This window comes from Portunus trituberculatus, chromosome 28 (genome assembly GCF_017591435.1).
Source record: "Portunus trituberculatus isolate SZX2019 chromosome 28, ASM1759143v1, whole genome shotgun sequence".
Classification (NCBI taxonomy): domain Eukaryota; kingdom Metazoa; phylum Arthropoda; class Malacostraca; order Decapoda; family Portunidae; genus Portunus; species Portunus trituberculatus.
Window position 1 is genome coordinate 5,868,556 of NC_059282.1, and position 22,500 is coordinate 5,891,055.

The 22,500-nt window shown below is 41.7% G+C and overlaps 1 protein-coding gene across 1 annotated transcript in view; it reads left to right on the forward strand.

The window, feature by feature from the left end:
* Nucleotides 1-20,233: 20,233 nt before the first annotated feature.
* Nucleotides 20,234-22,500, forward strand: part of LOC123510349 (mucin-22-like) — a 52,549-nt gene continuing 50,282 nt past the window's right edge. The window contains exon 1 of the mRNA XM_045265424.1: nt 20,234-20,649. The gene's annotated coding sequence lies outside the window, so the exon portion shown is untranslated. The remainder of the gene's footprint in view (nt 20,650-22,500) is intronic.

Below are 22,500 nucleotides of genomic sequence, written 5' to 3' on the forward strand. Positions count from 1 at the left end.
AGAGGAGAGAAAGAAAAAAGAAGAGGAGGAGAGGAGGAGAAAAGAGGAGGAAAGAAGAAAGAAAGAGGAGGAAGATGCAAGGAAGAAAGCAGAGGAGGAGAGAGAAAGAAAAGAAAGAGAAGCGAGGGAGAAGAGAGATAGAGAGGAGAAAGAAAGACTTCAACGACTGGAAGAAGAGAGAAAAAGGAAGGAACAGGAGGAAAGAGAAAGGAGAGAAAGAGGAGAGAGAGAGAGGAAGGAGAGAGAAGAAAGAGAGAGACAAGAAAGAGAGAGAAAGGAACGTGAGGAGAGAGAAAGAAGAGAAGAAGAGGAACGGACAGCAAGAGAAGCAAAAGAAGAAAGAGAGAGATTAGAACGTGAAGCGAGAGAAAAGAGAGACAGGGAAGAGAAAATACGACAAGAGAGAGAAAGAAAACGCAAGGAAAAGGAGGAGAGGAAGAAAAGACTGGAAGAGGAAAGACTACGTAAGAAAAAAGAGGAAGAAGAACGAGCCAGGAGAGAAAAGAGACAGAGAGAAAAACAAGAGAAGAAGCTAAAGAAGAAGCAAACCAAGGAACAGAGGGAGAGAGAGCAGAGACAGAAACGAGAGAGGGAAGAGGAAGAGGAGAGAAAGAGGGAGGAGGAGGAGAGAAGGGAGAGAGAGGAACTGAGAAGGAGATCAGAGGAGACGAAGGAGAAGATCAAGGAGAAGAAGGAACGACTGAAGGGTGATTTGAGGGATGTACAGAAACGAAAGGATGAAAAACTCGAGAATTTCTTAGGGTGGTTACAGAACGGCAAGAAGGACGACATGGGTTTGGCGGTCGATCTGCTGGTGAGTGACGACGACGACTGACTCACTAAGGGGTCGTGTGATTCATAAAGAAGGTGGACTGAACAAACCTCAGGCAGTCAGTCAGTCAGTCAGTTTGCCTACTCACTCACTGACTCTCTCTCTACGTGACACCACTGAGGCAGCTTCCAGACAGACACACCTCTTACTGAATTACTCCGGAGATAAACTTCCACTGCATTCAATAGACTATAGTTGAAGTTACACGGATTTTCAAACATGCTTTTACTGTTTGCGCTATAGATTAACCAAAGTTTTGCGTTATTAACAGGAGAAACCGTCTTGAGAACCAGGTCAGTTGTAGTTAAGGTGATAAAGTTTTTTTTATGTCTGCTTTTATAGTTCTTGTGACAGATTAACTAAATTTTACACTATCAACAGGAGAAAGTCTTGAGAACCCGGACAATTATTTCTGTAGCCCTTGATAATAGTCGTAATTGAAGTGATGCGGTATTAAAAGTTCTAGTTCTAGTAACAGATTAACTAAACATTTTACATTATCAACAAGGAAAACACTCTTGAGAACCTGAACAATCATCTCTGTGGCCTTTGAAAATAGTCGTGGCGAGAGAGCAAAGCGTTTCAGAATACAGGACCCTTAGCGATCATCACCAGGTATCGACGTAGAGGCACAGGTTGGGAGTTCCATTCTGTGATTTTCCTCTACTCAGGGTTGTCTCTTGTGGCGATGACCTCATGAGTAGTAAATGACGTAGGACTGACTTCAGGGAGGGGGGTATCCTACATACTAATAGCTCCAGGTGGCCTTCATAGTGTGCAGGTAACATGAACTGACTCACCCTCACCTTCACTGTCATCTTATGGAGCGACAGGTGATGCAGAAAATGATGTAGGAAGCTTCAAGTGGCGTGATTAATAAAAGGACGATTTCATAATGTGTTTATGTAACCATCTATTGGGTTTATGTAAGCTAAGGTGTGAATCGATTTGGGAATGGGGGAAGAAGGGGACGGGAGGGGCAGGAGGAGGAGGAATACAGTACAAAGGAATACAATACAAACGTGGACAAACAGCAAAAAAAAAAAAAAAAAATATGAAGCCCTTATCAAGATTTTTGTATAACTATCCCACACTCAATACTAATGGAAGAAACAGTATAATAAATGAGGAAGAAGAAGAAAAAGAGGAGGAGGAGGAGGAGGAGGAGGAGAAGGAGGAGGAGGAGGAGGAGGAGGAGGAGGAGGAGGAGGAGGAGGAGGAGAGGAGGAAGAGGAGGAGGAGGAGAAAGAAAAAATATAACTGATAATAAACCACATTCATTACTAATATATATATATAAATGAATAACTTTATCTTCAACTAATTCCAATAATATGAAAGGTCATTTTTTCCCCCTTTTTGCTCTACCAGAATTTCAACCCACATCCCTCGTCTAACTGTTTCCCTCCCACCTTCCCCTTCCACTCAGCGATCACCTGTATTGATTCTGAGCGTTATCTTGCCCCACTCACTCCCCATTTAGCTTTGACCTTTACTGCTCTGACGTCAGCCTGGCGAGAGGGACTTTAAATATAAGGACTGCCACGTGTCGGTCTCCTGGCTTCTCTCTTTTCAATGTAAGAAGGGAAAACTGGCTAAAGGCGAGAAAAACAACAACAAAAAGGTCCACTTGAGGTACCAGTCCTCGAACAGTCAAGAGAGTTAGCCAAGAGAAAGGGATAAATTGTCTTAAAAACTCCCTCTTAAATGCTTGCTTCCCTTAGTTCTTATGGTCTTCCCACACGCTGCCTGGTGGAGCCTTGAGTTAGATTTGCTTGCTTATAAGGAGGCAGGCGTGGAGGTGTCGTATACAGGTGGAAGATACAGGTAGGGACGTGGTAAAGGTGGAACAGGTAACAAACTCTATACTTACAGGAGAGATGTAGTGATGCAAGTTACATTAGATTTCCAAATGATATACACAAGAATGAAAGTGTGATTACAGGTGCAAAATACAGGTAAAGACGTGGTACAGGTGGAATAGTTACGAATTCTATACTTACAGGGGAAGATATACAGTGATGCAGGTTACATTAATTTTACAGGGTGATACATACAGGTGTGAAAACGTAATTTACAGGTAGAATGGTACAGGCAAAGACGTGGTACAAATGAAATAGATTATGAAGAAGTGGTACAGTGATACGGGTGATATTTATAGGTGTGAAAGCATGATTACAGGTGAAAAATACAGGTAAAGACGTGGAACAGGTAAGGGCGTGACACAGATTAAATAAGTATGGTGTATGGAAGGGTGATGCGGTGATACAGGTGATGTACAGGTGATACAGGTGAAGGAGTTGAGATGTTCGTCACATTATCAGTTCGAAAAAAATAAAATAAATAGAGAAATTGATAACCAAATAGATAAATAGACACAGATAGATAATAAATGAATAATCTATACCGCATCTCAACGGGTAAAATTCCTGCATAGATCGAAAATGAAAAAAAATATATATAAAATGATAGTAAATAAGCACAAGGAGAAAATAAAGGGGGATAAAATTCAGTGCAATAAAAAAAAAAAAAGTATTTCCGGTTGGTGAATTTATTGATAATTGATACTTTTATGCTTGTTTGTCGTGCTGATTTCATTAATAATTCTGGTAAGTGGGTCAGTGCCTCGTGTGTGTGTGTGTGTGTGTGTGTGTGTGTGTGTGTGTGTGTGTGTGTGTGTGTGTGTGTGTGTGTGTTACCCTCCCCTCTCTTCCCCTCCCTTCCTTTATTCTCCTTCATTTTACCTTTCCCTTCCCTTTCGTTTCCCTAATCAGCAGAGTGACATCAATACCTTCGTTGCACAATGCTACGTTATATAATTCAGTAGTAGTAGTAGTAGTAGTAGTAGTAGTAGTAGTGGTAGTATTAGTATTAGTATTAGTAGTATTAGTATTATTATTATTATTATTATTATTATTATTATTAGTAGTAGTAGTAGTAGCAATAGCAGTAGTAGTATTGGTTGTTGTAGTTATTGTTGTTTCTTTGTCACGAACAGTGATGGTAGTGATGATTTTTGTATTGTTGACAACAGGTATTTGGGTTCATGGAAGAGGAGGAGGAGGAGGAGGAGGAGGAGGAGGAGGAGGAGGAGGAGGAGGAGGAGGAGGAGGAGGAGGAGGAGCCAACAAAAGCTTTTAGTTCTAATGTTCAAAGCTGATTACTTATCACTAAGTCTTTGAAAGGTTCTCACGTACTGACACCAATCGCATTATGTACTCTATGGAAAAATGAAAAAGAAATATCATAGCTACATAAGTATTAAGAGTTTAGTCCCTTTAGTACTATGACGCGTTTCCATATTCATTCTGCTTACTCTCCGGTGATGTTATACAGCTTCAGAAACTCATGTGGGTGATTAAAATAGTGAAGACTGTGGCCATTAATCTTCTGACCTCCACTGACCCTAAATAAAATGGTCTAATCGTACACCAATCTCAAGGTAAAAAATGTGTCCCAGTATCGAAGGGGTTAAGAAATATAAAAAAAGTATAGAGAAAAATGTAAATTGTTCGCAATCTTATTTAATTAACTCCACTGAAAAGGAAAAAGTAAGTGTAAAAAAAAAAAAAAAATTTCGAGAAAAGTGGAGAAAAAATGCTACTAGGTGATCATTACCCTAAATTAACACCATGGGCAACTGAAACACATATGATTGTAAAAAGAATACGAGAAAAAATAGAAAAAAACAAAGGAAAATGTTGCTCAATTATCACCTCACTTAATGAACTCTAGAGGTAATTAAAGACTAAGCAGGGAAGTAAGGCTGATGGAAATAAAAAGGAAAAATATGACAATGAAGAAATAGATAAAGAAAGTAATAGAAAAAGAAAAAAAGACAATGAAATGAAAAGATGAAAGGGAATAGAAAAAATGAGATAAATTTTTGGAGGACTAGAGATAAGAAAGTTAAAAGCAGATAAGTAAGGTTGATGAAAATAAAAGAAAAAAAATGGATAAAGAAAGCAAAGAAAAAGAGGAAAACAATGAAATGAAAAGATGAAAGAGAATAGAAAAAAAAATCAAATACATTTTTGGAAGACTAGAGGTAAGAAAATTAAAAGCAGATAAGTAAAGTAGATAGAAATAAGAAGGAAAAAAAAATAAAGATGAAGAAATTGATAAAGAAAGTAAAAGAAAAGAGGAAAATAATGAAATGAAAAAAACGAAAAAGAATAGAAAAAATAAGATATATTTTTGGAAAACTATAGAAATGAAAGTTAAAAGCAGATAAGTAAGGTAGATAGAAATAAGAAGGAAAAACAAAATAAAGATGAAGAAATTGATGAAGAAAGTAAAAAAAGAAAAAGAAGAAAAACAATTGAAAGAAAAGACGAGAGGGAATAGAAAGAAATAAGATACATTTTAAAGGACTAGAGGCAAGAAAGTCAAAGAGAACAAAGATAAATCAAAAGAAAAAGAGAACTGGGAAGCTAACAGGTGCAAACAGAGGTAATGGATTCTAATATGACTTACGAAAGAGGTCATTAGTGATTGTGACCTCTGGGAAGACTCGTAAAAAAAAAAAAGAAAAAAGGAGGAAAAGTGAGAGACAAATAAAAAGAAGTGAGCCGTTATCTGAGTGATGGTATCATAAAAAAAAAGAAAATAGGAAAAAAGTGGAGCTGTTACTACGTGTCACTAGGTTATCTCTCTCTCTCTCTCTCTCTCTCTCTCTCTCTCTCTCTCATAAGAACATAAGGTGACAAAGGAAGCTGCAAGAATACATCAAACTTACACGTGCCAATAATTTACTCTCACTTATCATTATTTACTATTTAATAACCTACGACCTTCCCAAATAAAGCATTCCAGCACAAAATCAATGGAAATAAATCTGACTAGGAGACTTTTCACGGCGCCATACATTTAACACAGCTTTGCCATATTATGCCTCTCTTTCCTCGCCCACCCAGCCATTAACCTCTTAACTGCCGTGGCCTCTTAGTAGTAGTAGTAGTAGTAGTAGTCGTAGTAGTAGAAAAAAAAGAAAGGACAAGGGATATTATGAGAAAGAAAAGAGCTGGATAGAGAAGAGAATAGAAGAGAAGAGAAAGAACAGGAGAGAGGAGAGGAGACAAGAGAGAAAGAATAGGAGAGAAAGAGCAGGGAAGAGTAGAGAAGAAAAAAGAAAGAGCAGTGGAGAGTAGAGAAGAAGAGAGAAAGAACAGGGGAGAGGAGAAGAGAAGAAAAGAGGAGATAAGAGAAGAGAAGAGTAGTAGTAGAAGTAGTAATAGTTCAATTTTGTTTCTTTATAGGTAATACTCTCAGTCTAATGAGTTATTGAGTATTCACAGTTATATTTCCGATGAGCGAAAGTATCTAGAGTTGCCAAAATAAGAATAAGAAGAGCCTTTATCAGTTCAAGGGTTAACCTGCTTCCTGCGGCTGACTGATCCCAGGTACCGCTGACCTAATTGTTCCTTCATACAGATCTATTGGGTGTGGCAAAGAAAGAGAGAGAGAGAGAGAGAGAGAGAGAGAGAGTACAGGAGGAAAAAAATAAATTAGCCTTGTCATGAAATCAATTCCGCGTGGGTAAGAGAAACCAAAGAAAACGATACAGTTTGAAGGGAGACTATTGAAGATGACTTGTCACTCCGCTATGCCGTGACTAAGCAAGGTATCGAGCTAACGGTGAAGTGTACCATAAAATGCCGAAGCGATCACGTAAAATAGGTTAAAAATGAACCAATGAGACATCAATACTACAGGGAAGTATAGTTACTGTATATTCTCCATAATTTTAAGAATTCACTGTTGGTGGATGCTGCGATGAGATGACCCTGCAATTCCTTCTTTCCTGGTTAGGTATTGAAAGGCAGAGTGAGTGTGAGGTCATGAGGGGCGTATCTGTCAGGCATTATTCAGGTGAGTGTCTCAGTGGAAATTATGATTCAAGTCTTGGAGGAACATGACTAACCTCTTCAGTACCATGACACGTTTCCATATTCATTCTGCTTACTGTATGGTGATTTTATACAGCTTCAGAAACTTAAGTGAGGATTAAAACAGTGAAGACTCCGGCCATTATTCTTCTGACCTCCATAAACCCTTCCTAATGTAAATAAAATCGTGTAATCATACCCAAAACTCGTAGTAGAAACGCGTCCTAGTACTGAAGGGGTTAATGGGTGGTACGAAGCAGACTCTGTGATCAATCTCCCTTCGACTACCGATAAATAGTCTGTGAACTTGATGCGGTGCATGGCTTAGAGACTGAACTCGTCTTAGACTCTCAAGCCAAAGAAATAAGCTATAAACTGATAAAACAACTCAGGCTACACGGCACCCGGGCACACCTGCACGCTGGCAGCGCTAATAACAATACTAGGCCGGTTCTCTCGACTCTGACCAGCTGCTGAGCGTTACCTTAGTAAAACATGATTTAATTCCTGTTTTCTGCGGTCACAACACGCCTACTTTTCAAGGCTATGCTTGGCTAGTGATGCTGAGTGCGGTTTGATGAGCTCCCGTTGTGGTCATGTATGTTGCCTGCTGGACGGAAAACAAAAACAACTTCATAACAATGAGTGGATGGATGAGGATATTCACGAGTCATTACGCACACAAGGCGACGAAAGGCTGAAGAACAACGTTGAGAGGAGGCGCCATACGCGGCCTGAGCAGCTCTGCCGGACGGAAGCCGTGGCAGTGACTGGTGGCTACCACGCCTCACGGCGGGTCACGAGGCAGCGCCCCGCACTTCCGGTGCCAGCGGCTGCCCTTCTGGGTACACACGACTGTGGCAGAGGACGATGTGTCACTGGGAACGAAGATGTACCCGACACGTCCTGCACGTCCTCTGCCGCGGGGCGGGAGTGACCTGTACTACTGACGACCTGCCGGAGGAGGCACAGCTGGGACGGACTTTTCTCTTACTTCTGACACCAGGAAGATCATGCCCACCTGACTGGAGCAGGGGGAGGGGAGGGGTGGTGCTGGGGTGCCGGCGATTCCTGTGGTGCATCACTCTCCATGGTCTCACCCCTGTCACCGAACTCCGATGTGTGCCTCAGGGTGACGCGGGGTAGATACAAGGCAATAAAGGCGGCACCAAGCGCTCCTCACCATTCCCTTCCCTGCGATACATTAACGGTAAGCGGCCACACCTACTAACCAATGATCAGGCGACGGTCTCATTTTTTTCCCTTAAGACTACCGAGGGCCACAGAAAACGGAACGTAGGCCTCGGGTAGAGACAACTCAGCCTCCCAATCCTGCCCTGCCGCTAGTTCCGCCGCTGCCACCGAGTCCATAGTAACCCAGAAACGGAGCACACTCACGGCGGAATCCAAGCAGAGAGAATAGGTGGACGGGAACCGCGTCTTTTTATAACCTGAATTGTCGCCACGCTCCTCATAAAGATACGTTACCTTCTCTTCCTCTGCCTCTTCATGTATTCCTTCTTATCATGTTCTTGTTCTTGTTCTTGTTCTTGTTCTTCTGTATTACCAGTTTTTTTTTTACTTTTCTTTCCTTCTACTATTGCTACTATTATTTCATTTTTTGTATAAACAGGTCTGTTTTTCGTTTCTTATTTTCTACTTCTTCCTCTTCGACTTCTTCTTCTTCTTCTTCTTCTTCTTCTTCTTCTTCTTCTTCTTCTTCTTCTTCTTCTTCTTTTTCTATTTCTTCTTTTTCTTTTCCTTTTCTTCTTCTTCCTCTCCATTTTTTCTTATTCTTCTTTTCCTGCTTATGCATCATCATCATATTTATTTCTTCTTCTTCTTCTTCTTCTTCTTCTTGTTCTTCTCCAGCATCACCGCCTCCTTTTAATCAACCAATTAAACATCCTCGGAAAAAAAATGATGACGTCATTGTTTACATCGACATAGCTGACGCTAACTGGCCGCCTCTCTCCCAATCAAGAACCGAGATAATAAGGGGAACACCTGCTGTCTTTGTCACCTTTAGTGTATGTGTGTGTGTGTGTGTGTGTGTGTGTGTGTGTGTGTGTGTGTCTGACTTCATCTATCTCTCGTTTTCGTGTCTAACCTATAACTCTGATTATTCTCTGTATCTTCTACATCCTCCTCCTCCTCCTCCTCCTCCTCCTCCTCCTCCTCCTAGTAAGCGGGTCTCGTCCACGTAAATGGATGATAAAGACAGAAATACAGACACAAATAGACGCAAAAAAGAAGAAATAGCAACTAAAATACGTATCTTATCTTCCGGAATGACTTTTCACCACCCACACCCTTCTACTGCTACAACTATTACTGCCTATACTACTACTATTGCAATGTTGCTAGTGGTGGTGATGACAATGATCTACAGAATAAAAGTAGTAGCCTGTGTGTGTGTGTGTGTGTGTGTGTGTGTGTGTGTGTGTGTGTGTGTGTGTGTGTGTGTGTGTGTGTGTGGTGCGTCACACTGTGTACCTCTCACTACACAACACCTCTACATCACAATTCATCTTCTCGCCACTATCATTACCGCACACACACACACACACACACACACACACACACACACACACACACACACACACACACACACATATGTTACACCGTTTGCCCAATTCATGAAATGAACCTAACCTAACCTAACCTAACCTCACACACCTAACCTAACCTAACCCAATTCATGAAATGTGCACCATTTCATGAAATGGTTAGTGTGTGTGTGTGTGTGTGAGGTTAGGTTCATTTCATGAATTGGGTTTGCCCATTTCATGAAATGGGCAATTTCACAAACGGGGTGTAACACATACATACATCTCGGCCCCTTAGCGGATATGCCCAAGGGGATGCCCAGTGTATGATCACGATGGATGCCCTTGAATATTCTTACTTTCCCTACTAAACTTAACCTAACAGAAATCAACTTAACGTAACCTAACTTATCTTTTACTTAACCTAACCTAATAAGACGTGCTTGGATGTTCTCAGCTTCCCTTCTAAACTCAACACAAGCTAACCTATAACTTCTAGCCTAATCTAACATACCCTGGTAATTTGTGTCTGAAAGAGTAAGTTAGCGAAAAAAATATAGAATAGACAATAGAAAAACAGCAATAGGTTTTCTGAGCGACAACTATTCCTTGTAATCTCGTTTTCTATTCAAATTTTGTCTGAAGAGTATAAAAATATCAAAAAAGTATCAAAATCGTAAGCCAAGTATCACATTTTCTAAGCAATAACTGTTTTCGTGATTTAATGTTCCCTTTTAGATGACTTCGTAAAGTATATTCAATCTTTAATCAATTGCAAGATCTGTGGCATTGAATCCTTTACCGGTAACAATAAGCGCCATATTCAGAAACGCTTCCCTCTCTTACCACAACCATAAAGTACATTCAATCTTTAATCAATTGCAAGATGCGTAACACTTTATGCCAAATCTGTGGCATTGAATCCTTTACCGGCAACAATAAGCACCATATTCAGAAACACTTCCTTCTCTCACCACGACCATTTCAAACACCACAGAGACGATTAGCCGCGTTCCAAAGAGTATTTTTCCTGTTGTGAATGCAGAAAACTTGTTAACGTGTCACCAGAATTAGAAAACATCCTTAAAAATACGTGTCACTTCAGCTAGACCACTTTGAAAATTATGAAGGTGCGGTGCGGGTGTTTCAGATTATACGGCTAAATCCGATCCAAAACTAATCACTGTTTCACGCATAAAGGTTTAAATTCTCTGTGTTGCTGTCGTGATCTCCCTTGCTTTCTTCAACTGTTGGGGGGAGGAAACAAGATGGGAGGGGAGGGAAGAGAGATCGCAGGGAGAGCATGAGAGAGGAAGGGAGAGTAGGAGAAATTAAATAAGGAGAAAATTGCAACAGTCTAACATTGAAAAGGTTCTGCTACAAAGGCGGAAGCAGGAAGGAGTGCTGATACAGTGAATAGTAGTAATAGCAGTAGTAGTAGTAGCAGAATAGTATTAGTAGTAGTAGTAGTAGCAGCAGTAACAGTAATAGTAGTAGTAGCGTTTGAAAAATAGGAAATGTACTGGAAAGAGAGATAAATAACATCGCAAAGAGGAGTGGAATTAAGAGCAAACAAAAATTACCACCTTGCATTAACCGCAATACCCGCAAATTGTTTTCATAACCCGGGAGGAGAAGGAGGAAGTGAAAGAAAAGAGAGACAGGAGGAGGTGGAATGTAGGTCGCCGCACGCACACTCAAGACTGTAATGAGAAAATAGGTAAGAAAAAATGTGATAGTAATGATACACGAGAGAGAGAGAGAGAGAGAGAGAGAGAGAGAGAGAGAGAGAGAGAGAGAGAGAGAGAGAGAGAGAGAGAGAGAGAGAGAGAGAGAGAGAGAGAGAGAGAGAGAGAGAGAGAGAGAGAGAGAGAGAGAGAGAGAGAGAGAGAGAGAGAGAGAGAGAGAGAGAGAGAGAGAGAGAGAGAGAGAGAGAGAGAGAGAGAGAGAGAGAGAGAGAGAGAGAGAGAGAGAGAGAGAGAGAGAGAGAGAGAGAGACCTATCATGAATCTTTGCTCAGGGAAACTGTCTACAATTCTACATCACTTGGGAACACTAGTCTACTTTGATTTAGTTGAACATTAGCCTGGGTGATGTAATTGGACACTGGGCTGGCTACATTAGCAGGACTTTCAGCATCACAAGAGCCTTCAGTCACATGCTGCAACAGGGACAGATGCCAATATAAAGATATCTCGCGATTATTTACGTCTCCTCAAGCTGTCTTCAGGTGCGTGGTGTGCGTAACAGACAGGTAAGTAGGCACCATCAGCAGGGAGCCATAAACCTCCCAGCGGTCACTCCTGGGAGCCGGAATGGGGAAAACCAACCTGTATAACCTTCCTCAAAGCTTGCCGGTTCTGAACAATAGCGTAACAGTCAAGCAAGCGCTAACTGGTCTCGGGAAACCAGTTATGAGTCAAGTTGGTGAATTAAGTCTTCTCGTGAAAAAAAAAAAAAATAACGATAAAAGAAATCATTCCCTTAGGAGGGGACGCCAAACAGCTGCGTATGAGACAGGAGTGGGCAAGATACACTTTACTCTTATGATAACAGGGAACCAGGTACAGAGATAGCGGTAGAGACAGCGGCATCTTCACTATCATCATTATCAGCAGTAATAACAAGAACGAAAGCAAGAACATCACCACCACAGTGAGGAACCGCAACAACAGTAACAACAAGAGTAGCAGGAGCAGGTGGGGTCAGCGGGAACCAGCCGTGCCCCGTTTAGATCACCTGGAGCGCCTGGGAAGGGTAGGCTGCCCAGCAAGTCCCAGGTGCAGCACGGCCAGCACCTGATGGGATTACTGAGTTTTTTGGGGGAAGAATGAGGAAAGCAAGATATTTTTCCTCTAATTCTTGGCAATCGTTTTGATCTTTTGGGACTTTTCAGGAATAGGTTGGATAGACATTTATCCTTGACTTTTGCCTTACTCTTTTTTTTTCTTTAAAGGAACTGGCAATCAAGTGGGCCTTTTTTTTTTTTTGTTGTCCATGAGATATATAAAAAAAAGAAAACTGTAAGACGTTTTGAATGGGAAGTATGGGAAACTGTAAGATGTTTGGAATATATAAGGTAGAAAACTGTAAGGTGTTTAGAATGGGTAGCGTTGGAAACTCGTTCGTTATTTTCGTTCTTTTGTTGTTCAGTGCCCCTCCTACGTAAAAATAAAAAGGTGGTTGTCAAGTAATTACCTCGAAGATATCTCGAGGTGAATGGACACATATGGGAAAACTTTAACGAAGAAAAAAGATAACTGGAGGAAGATGTGTACAACCGGGTTTGCTAGAGGAGACTTGTCAAAAAGATCGATGTAATAATAGACGTGGGAGGAAATATCTGAGGAAAGAGCAATGTCTCGAGGTATCTCATGAGTCAACATAGTGCCGGATCTTGTGAATGCCTTCATGAATGACCTGAGCTTGCTAGGACGCCATCTCGTACTGGGTGCCAAAACTAGTGCCAAACCTCCAGTACTAGTCATCAAAAATAACATACATAAGTCTGAAAATAAAACAAACCGGTTAACTCTTTCGGTTCTTCTGTATCTTTTTTTTTAGGAGCAAAATTGCAAGCAGGAATTTTCTTTTTTTGTGCCCTTCACCAGTGTGCCTGACATATAAAAAGAAAAAAATATGTATGAAGGGAAAATATTAGTGAGATAATAGTAAGCGAAAGTAAAGAACAGAACAATGATGATGGTTACAAATACAATGAAATAATGCTAAATTGATGCATGAGGAAATTAGATAAAAGGGTTTGCTTCAATAAATTTAATCTTTTTTTTATCACCTGGAGAGAATCTGTGGAAATATTTTTAACTCGAATTATGAAATTTATGGAGGAGAAAGAGGAAGAGGAAGAGAAGGCTTTCGAGGAGGAGGAGGAGGAGGAGGAGGAGGAGGAGGAGGAGGAGGAGGAGGAGGAGGAGGAGGAGGAGGAGAAGGAGGAGGAAGAGGAGGAGGTAAATGAAGAGCCCAGTAGTCGTGTCGCGATGTGTGGACACAAGTAGTGGTGAGAGGAAAGTCGTATTCTCACACACGACGACCTGGGGCATGAACTGTGTGTGTGTGTGTGTGTGTGTGTGTGTGTGTGTGTGTGTGTGTGTGTTCCTCCCTCTCCCTCTCCTCTCTCTCTCTCTCTCTCTCTCTCTCTCTCTCTCTCTCTCTCTCTCTCTCTCTCTCTCTCTCTCGCTCCGTCACGGCCAAGGCAGGAAGTCCTCCCGTACGTGCACCAACACACAAAGTCGTGCTCTGTCGTGCCTCCTTTGAAAAATTGAGGTACGTGAAAGGAATACAATAATACACACACACACACACACACACACACACACACACACACACACACACACACACACACACACACACACACAGTAAGTAATAACATATAACAAGTATAAACAACTAAAGAATGTTTACTGCAAGAAAACTACGAAAAAAAAAATTGAAGAAGCGGAACGAGAATTGTGAAGTAAGTTTGCTGATATTGATTCTAAAAAAAAAAGGAAAAGAGTAAACTTGTACACATAAACAAGATGAAGAAAATAACCTTAGGAAGAACACACACACAAAAAAAAAAAAAAACTAAACTCTTAAAAGGAAATAGGAGATGAAATTACTGGGCATGAAAATAAAGAGAGAGAGAGAAAAAAAAAATAATCACACTAAACGAAAGTAAAAATAGTAGAGAAATCAGTGGTTAGAGGAGTTAAAAGCCTAAAATATATACATCAGAAAAAATAAAGAGCGAGAGAGAAAAAATAAACTAAAGAGAGAGAAAAAAAAAAATCAGTAAGTAGAGGAGTTACAGGCCTAAAATATACACATCAGTGGGTGGAGAAATCAAAGTTTAAATAGATATACAAGTGATGAGAGTCTGCGTGCCAAATGACAGACAAGTGAGATAATATTGGTCTAGGCGTGACTTCAATCAAACCAGCCAACTCTCAGCCCGCCACGCAGCCTCCCTCTCCATCTCTCTCCTTGCTGCCTCTCGTGTCCTCTCCTGCCTGTGGGCCTCTAGAGTCTTACTTAGGAGGAGGAGGAGGAGGAGGAGGAGGAGGAGGAGGAGGAGGAGGAGGAGGAGGAGGAGGAGGAGGTGGAGGTGGAGATGGGGGTAGAGGAGAAGGAGAAGGAGAAAGAGAAGGAGAAGGAGGAGACGGGGAGGGAGGAAATGGAGAAGAAAAAGAAGAGGAGAAGGAAGAGAAGGAGGAGAAATAGGAGGAGAGAAGAAGAAAAAAAGAAAAAGAAGATAGATAAAAAAATAGAAAAAAATTAAACAAAATAAATAAAAAAAAAAAAAAAACCTCAGATATTAACTCACAAAACATTTCATCCACAATCCATCCACAAGAAAATGAGAGCTGCTTATATCAACATCACAATCCACCTTGAATACAAAAACAATCACAAGTTTCCTAGATTCACACCTTCCATAGCATAAGGTAAACAGGACGGGACCGAAACCTGAGCCCTGAGCCCTGCGGTAACCCACTATGGAAGACACGATACATAATAACACAATCATCGCCACGGAATTCCCGGAAAGTCGTAACTCTGATGCTCCAGACTTCTAAATGAGGGCCAGGCGGCGAGACAGAGGTAGAGGAAGGAGGGTTAGAGGGAGGGAGGAGAGGCGGAAGGAGAGGGAGACGAGGGAGTAAAGAGAGTGAGGGAGTGAGAGAGAGAGAGAGAGGGAGGGTGGAAGGGATAGAGGCGTGGGGAAAGAGGACGGGAAGTGGGAGAGAGGGGGTGGAAGGAGAGAAAGAAAGGGGATAGGAGAGGAAAGGAGAATGAGAGTAAAGGACATAAAAGGAAGACAGGAGGAGGAGGAGGAGGAGGAGGAGGAGGAGGAGGAGGAGGAGGAGGAGGAGGAGGAGAGAGAAAGACAAGAAAAGGAGAAAGAGAAGAGACAACTATGAGAAAGTGATAAAAATAAGAAAGAAAGGAGAGAAAGAGATAGGGAGAGGAAAGAAGAGAAAAGAGGGATAGGAAGAAAAAGTAGAGAGAAAGGCAGGAGAGAGAGAGAGAGAGAGAGAGAGAGAGAGAGAGAGAGAGAGAGAGAGAGAGAGAGAGAGAGAATAAGGACGAAAACTAGAGAAAAGGCAGGAAGGGAGAGAAGGAGAACGGAGAGGCAAAGGAATAGAAACAGCTGCGTGGTGGTTTGTCTGGAGGAGGAAGAGGAAGAAGAGAAAGAGGAAGAGGATGAGGAGGAAGAGGTGGAGGAAGAAGGCTGGAGGATGTGACTTTTGTGCTTCCTGACGGTGGCCATGGGAGGTCAGGTCAGGGCACGAGAAGGCGTGACAGGGCGACAAGATCATGCTTTACGGGCTTGTGTGGTGAGGGAATGAGTCAAGCGGCAGGGGGAGTAAGTGGAGTGGGTGGGGCAGGTGGAGTGGATGGAGCAGGTGCGGTAGGTGGAGTAGGCGTTGTTTCAGCAGGTAATGGAGGAGACGGGAAAGCAATTGTTTAGATGTATTAAAGTTACGTGAAGGTGATGGCTTGATTACACGTGACTTGGCTGTATTGTAACGTGATTGTATTGGTGACGGTGCCTTATCGCCCCTCTCTCCTATAATCGCTTATTTCGCTTGTTTCCTGGCGTCAAAACGTGTTATTTCGCTTGTGTTCCGGCGTCTAGACACGTTACTTAAGGTATTTTTCATGTATTTTTGCTACATTTCTGCGTCAAAACCTGTTATTGTCATGTATTTTTAGTATTTTCATGCACTGAGGTATGTTATCTTTTTCCTGTAGTGTTATCTTCATATTTCCGTATTTTCCAAAGGCGAAAGAGACTGTAACGAATATCTGTTTTCCCCTTACTTATACACTATATCAATTCGGAGCGGCAAACAAGACCGACAGTGACTGTGCATCTTCACCCTGAGAGACAGAAGATTCGCGCCATTGCCATTAGCGACATACCGGGTAAACAATAATGACACTTGTAATATAGACGATAATAACCTTTAATATTTCACCGTTATAGGTTTATCATGCGAGTTTATCAGATAATCTTCTTTTATTGAGATCCTGAAAAACCGTGTGAGATCCTTTCCCTGTGTGACTCCTTTGTGATGAGGGATGAAAACAGGTTCACAGTTCCGTTACTCTTCAATGAACCGAACAGACACGTCCGAATACGTAAGGAAATAGTGTAATAGTATAAGTGACATGCCCGGTTTACTGATCCACAATTACTATGCAAATATGAACACAGGTAACACTCACCAGGTAGCGATGCTTCTCTGTCACCTCTCACCTGGAAAGAATAGAGGAAGGTTGATTATATTGCAGTTTATTTTTCATGTCTTTTATCTTGATAGTTTTTTTTTTTTTTAATTCATGGTTTTTGTGTTTAGTGTCTTGTCTATCTATGTTCACCTGTCTACTTGTGTGTCTGTCTCTTTCTATTCTTATTTTTCATGTGGTGGTGGTGGTGGTGGCTAGTGTGTGTGTGTGTGTGTGTGTGTGTGTGTGTGTGTGTGTGTGTGTGTGTGTGTGTGTGTGTGTGTGTGTGTGTGTGTGTGTGTGTGTGTGTGTGTGCTCAGGTCAACACGGAAGCAGCCATGCAAACGCTGACTCGACAATCTTGGCTAAGGGACAGACAGACAGACAGACAGACAGACAGACAGACACATCGATCAACAATTACAGGTAAATACAAAGCAAAGGAACCACGTCTTTGAAAATGTTACCGCTAAACAAACTGAAACGAGAAACAAAATTAAACAATAAATTAACGCACAGATTAAGTAAATGCAAAAAAGAAAGCATAAGAAAACAAAAGAGAAAACAAGAGGCAAACGAAAAAGAAAAAAAGAAGGCAAATATTAAAATCTTGTATAAAATGTTAAGATTTATGAGTGTTCTTGAGTTGAAGATAAAGTGTCATCATCTCTATAAACATGAAAAAGAAGGTGATTTGATTAAACACAGCAGTACTTTCTACACGGCAAATACTCATTGTAAACACAGGTAAAGGTAAACATGACATCAACCAATACAATACTTTTTTTTTTCGTTTATTTTTTCCCGTAATTTCTCTTCGCCCCATAAAAAAAAGTGCATTACCATTGAAAAAAAAAAAAACTAAAGAAGACGTCTACTACTACTACTACTACTACTACTACTACTACTACTACTACTACTACTACTACTACCATCACTACTGCAATTATTACCACCATCACATTGCAATCACTAAAACAGCAACAATAAAAGAAGAAAACACGTTGCAGCAATTTCCCTTCCCTCTTTCCCTCTCCTCTCCTTCCCTCACCTTCCCTCCCTTCCCTTCCCTCAGGTCTACCAAATAACCTCCTTTCACATCTGCAATAAAAAAGGAAGAGAAAAGGTGTCCTCTCTCACGTGCAGTCACTTTCCTTCCTTACCTGTCTTCCCATAGTACCTGTATGTCAATTAACTGAGCCTTACCTGTCACCAGCACGGAATGAATAGAGGGAAGGAAGGCTGCAGTATGTGTGTCATTGGGTAAGGACGTGTGTGTGTGTGTGTGTGTGTGTGTGTGTGTGTGCGTGTAATTGGGGCATTAGTGTGGAGTGATTAGATGAGGCACCAGACAGATAAAGAAGCGTTTCCGGCTGTGTGTGGTGAAAGGTGTAGTTAATGTCTTCGTTTAGGATAAGGAAAGCATGAAGGGATGGGTTGTAATTGTCTTTTCTTCTATGGTATGGGTTACTGTTCACTGCTTTTCTGTGGTGTATTTAGAGGCGTATATCTTTTTCTTTTTGTGTCGCTTCTTTGGTGTATCATATTTTCAGGTCGAGACGTGACGCTTTCGTGTGTGAATGAGTGTGGAGACTACGAGGGAAAAAAATAAGAAAAACAAGAGAAAGAAACTATAGAAAAAGGAAGAATAATGAAAAAGTTCTCATCAGGAAGCTATTTTCTTTTTTAGATTATACATTTGCCTTTTGATTTATTTTTAAAAGTCGTTATGAGTAATTTCTTAACTAATTTCTATTTTGTTTTCACGTTATTAATTTTCCAAACTTCTTAAATTACCAACATCCACAATGAACACCTTTACAATCTAACTCTTTAACAATGTTCTAAGTTCACCTTCACAAACTTTCGCCTTTCTGTCACTTCCTCCTTGGCTTTCATCTCTGTAGTTTTTTCAATGCTTCCTAAATGATCAACGACCACAATAAATAACCCAAGTATTTGCAAGCTTTCACACTCAGTTCTCATATTTCCTCGACGTGTTACAGGTTCTTACACACATTTTTTTTTACCCACCCCGGTACTTTGAACATTATGCTTAACCGCAGAGGAAGCTTTTTGCAGTAACAACACGCCGCGGGTAGACCATTATGAAAAATTAGTAGGAAACTCTCAAATATCAAGTGTAAGGTATAATTTCATTAGCTACAGAACAAAAGACCTGGAGAGAGAGAGAGAGAGAGAGAGAGAGAGAGAGAGAGAGAGAGAGAGAGAGAGAGAGAGAGAGAGAGAGAGAGAGAGAGAGAGAGAGAGAGAGAGAGAGAGAGAGAGAGAGAGAGAGAGAGAGAGAGAGAGAGAGAGAGAGAGTGTTATATAGGAAGATAATGACATTCTTCACAATTATACAAATATATAGGTGGAGATTGTGATGTCTATAATGAGTACTGTGTGTGTGTGTGTGTGTGTGTGTGTGTGTGTGTGTGTGTGTGTGTGTGTGTGTGTGTGTGTGTGTGTGTGTGTGTGTGTGTGTGTGTGTGTATTATCTCAGAGCAGGTGTGGACACACACACACACACACACACACACACACACACACACACACACACACACACACACACACACACACACACACACACACACACACACAGGGGCACACTAAATCTGTTCTCATTTCCTTGTGTACCAGACGGCTGCTGGATCAAAGAGGCAGGTGTTTCACAGGTAAACATTCTCAAGACGAGGAGAGGAATACACTTTGCTAACATAATCCTTCCTTCTTTTTCTCTCCCTTTTTTATCCAGTTCTCCTCTTGCTCTCTTCCTCCTCCATCTCCTCCTCCTCCTCCTCCTCCTCCTCCTCCTCCTCCTCCTCCTCCTCCTCCTCCTTCTTCTATTGATTTCTTGTTCTTTCTCTGTCCATTCATTGTTTCCTTTTCCCAAGATTTTCTTCCTTTTGTGTCAGTTTGTATTTGGTCTCCTCCTCCTCCTCCTCCTCCTCCTCCTTCTCTTTCTCTATTTGGTCTGTGTGTGTGTGTGTGTGTGTGTGTGTGTGTGTGTGTGTGTGTGTGCGCGTGCGTGACGTGAACCTTAACCTGTGTGACCCTGATCTTGCCCCTGAAACAATGTGGTCACGAAAGTGCAGATGTCACCACCACCACCACCACCACCACCACCACCACCACCACCACCACCACCACCACCACCACCACCACCACCACTACTACTATTACCATCCATACCCCCACCAACTTAACCTACCCCAATATAATTATGCACTACCAACAGTACTACCTTGCCTACACCCCTTCGACCCTGTCTGTCTCCTCGCCTCCTTTCCAGACGCACACACACACACACACACACACACACACACACACACACACACACACACACACACACACACACACACACACACACACACACACACCAATTAACATGTACACCAAACTTTTCCTTATATTCAATATTCCAGTATAACAAATAGCACCAATAACCATGATTTCACACCATCACCTTTTTAAAACCTCAACTCAAAACTCCCAACTATTCTTAACCAGTTTTCTTTCCTATCTCTACTTCGTCTCTCTCTCTCTCTCTCTCTCTCTCTCTCTCTCTCTCTCTCTCTCTCTCTCTCTCTCTCTCTCTCTCACCCTGTCTATTTTGCCCCCAGTGCTTCATTCTCTCCTACTCTTACTCCAGCTCCTCCCCTTCCTGCCCCTCCCCTGCGCCACCTGAGGAGACGTATACAGGCAGAACACAGCTCCTACGGGTCATTCAACCACGCGCGTGAACCCCGAGCAGAGGGAGCTGGTGGTGGCTGGCTGGCGGAGCTCGTGTGGCCTTCTCAGTTCCCTGTTTTCTACCTCAAGAGAGTCTACCGCTTACTCTCTCCCTCTAAACCTCGCCACACACACGAGTTACGGCGGGAATAACTGTTATCCGACGCCCCTTCGTCTAGGTGTGGTTTGGGAACGAAGACGTGCGTGTGTGCGGGTGTGCGGGTGTGAAGGCGTGTGCGTGTGTGTGTGTGCAGGATAGAGGAGGGTGTTGGTTCATGATCACGGCCGCTCCAGGAAGTGTTAGCGTGAGCGTTTGTCTGTCCTGACCACCACGAAGACGCGTTCCCTCTTCCTCTCTTTCTCTTTCTCGGTCCCTCGCCTCCCCGTCCCCCAGGCAGCGCTGCGAAAGGTAAGTTATGCAATGCCCTATTTCTTATTATCTATCATTGTTATTGGCCTTCCTACCTTTTCCTTAGACCTTTGGATATATGACACTTCTTAATTAACTATAATACATGTGCTGCTTAGAAATAAAAGTGACATTATAGCTACGTTATCCACATTTAACTCTCTACCTGGTACACGTAGTTTACTAATAAAGGTATAATAGGGTTAAACTATCAATTAAACCTATTTCTACCTGCTTATAGACTCATAGGTTCTAATAGACCTGACTTCATTTAAGAGAGAGGTCTCAAGACATTTGTCCCTGAATTTTGGTTAACTCTCGTGTCTTTTAAGGGAACTGGTAACTCAGCGGGTCTTTTTTTCCATATTTTGTTGCCCTTGACCAATTGTCCCTACTGAACAAAAAAAGAAAAAACATACAATAATAGTAAAGAACCAGTGTGTTTGAGTCGCGGCCAAGGACAAGGTAAAATACAGGTTGGCCGCACACTTGAACGGGAAGGTCAGGTGTGTGCGTGGGAGGCAAGAAGCAGGTCAATGAAGGCGGTGAATCGTGGTGTTTAAAAAAAGGGTCAATAGTTCGTCTTAGTAAATCAACACGTTTGGATTCCTCTCCTTATTTGTTTTGTGGGATTCAAGAGTTTGTAGAGGATCTGAATGCTAATGAGGTACTTATTTACGCGTTCTCTCTCTCTCTCTCTCTCTCTCTCTCTCTCTCTCTCTCTCTCTCTCTCGTAAATTAAGATTGGCCAATTTTCTAATCACCTTCTGTATCATTTCAAAGTAGTATACAAGACTCCTTAACTATTTTTTGTGCAGGGGAGGAGAACAATTAGGGAATAAGTGGAGAAGGAAAGACGAAGATAAGAATCACAGAGTAGCGATGCCCAGCTGACGGTGCCGTTAGAAAACTTAAATGGAAAAGCAGCCATATATAGGAGAGAGAGAGAGAGAGAGAGAGAGAGAGAGAGAGAGAGAGAGAGAGAGAGAGAGAGAGAATAAGATACTCCTACAGGAAAAACAGAGGGAAAAAACAAACAGGAAAATCCACACCACAAAATTTACAAGATACCCACAACACCCATAAATAAAATACCACCTAACCACCCCCGCTTCCAAACACACACACACACACACAACACCTATTCACACAACTTCACACAACAACATAATTTTACAACAAACCAAGCAAGAAAAGGCAACAAAGGAGTAACATAAAGCTGAGCCAAAATCCATCCCGTTGTTAATCCCTTGGCGGCAACGCAACCCAGCCAACCAGCCAGCCAATGAGCCAGCCAGCCAGCCAGCAGCGCCCCTACCGTCAGCTGGGCGGGGAATGGGGTCGAAAGGGCCTTCAGGGTGTTGTCCTGCTCCCCGGGGCGGCCTCGAGAAGCGTACCACCCTCTCCCCGCACCGTCTCCCCACTCACTCCACTCTCCCACTCTCCCACTCTCTCTGTCTCCCTGTCTCCTCGTCTTTCCATTTTACCGTTCTCTGTTCAAGTTATTACTCTTTCATATTTTCCTTTTATTTATACCTATTCTTATTTATTTCTCATTCTGTTACAATTTCTTCTTTTTCTTTTGTGTCTTTAGTTTATTTGTAAGTTTCCCTGTTTCTTTTTTTTTTACTTACTTTGCCGTTTTTATCTGTTCATTTTACTATTCTAATATTTCTTTCATTTGTACCTATTCTATTTTCTCTCCTATCATTATCTCCTTTTTCCTCTAATTCAAGTGTTTCTTTTGTCTAATTTTCATCGATGCAATATTGTTTTTTGCTTATTCATTCAAATTCATATTTATTTTCCACACTTTCCTCTTCTTTTTTTTCCTTCCTTCACATCCTCAAC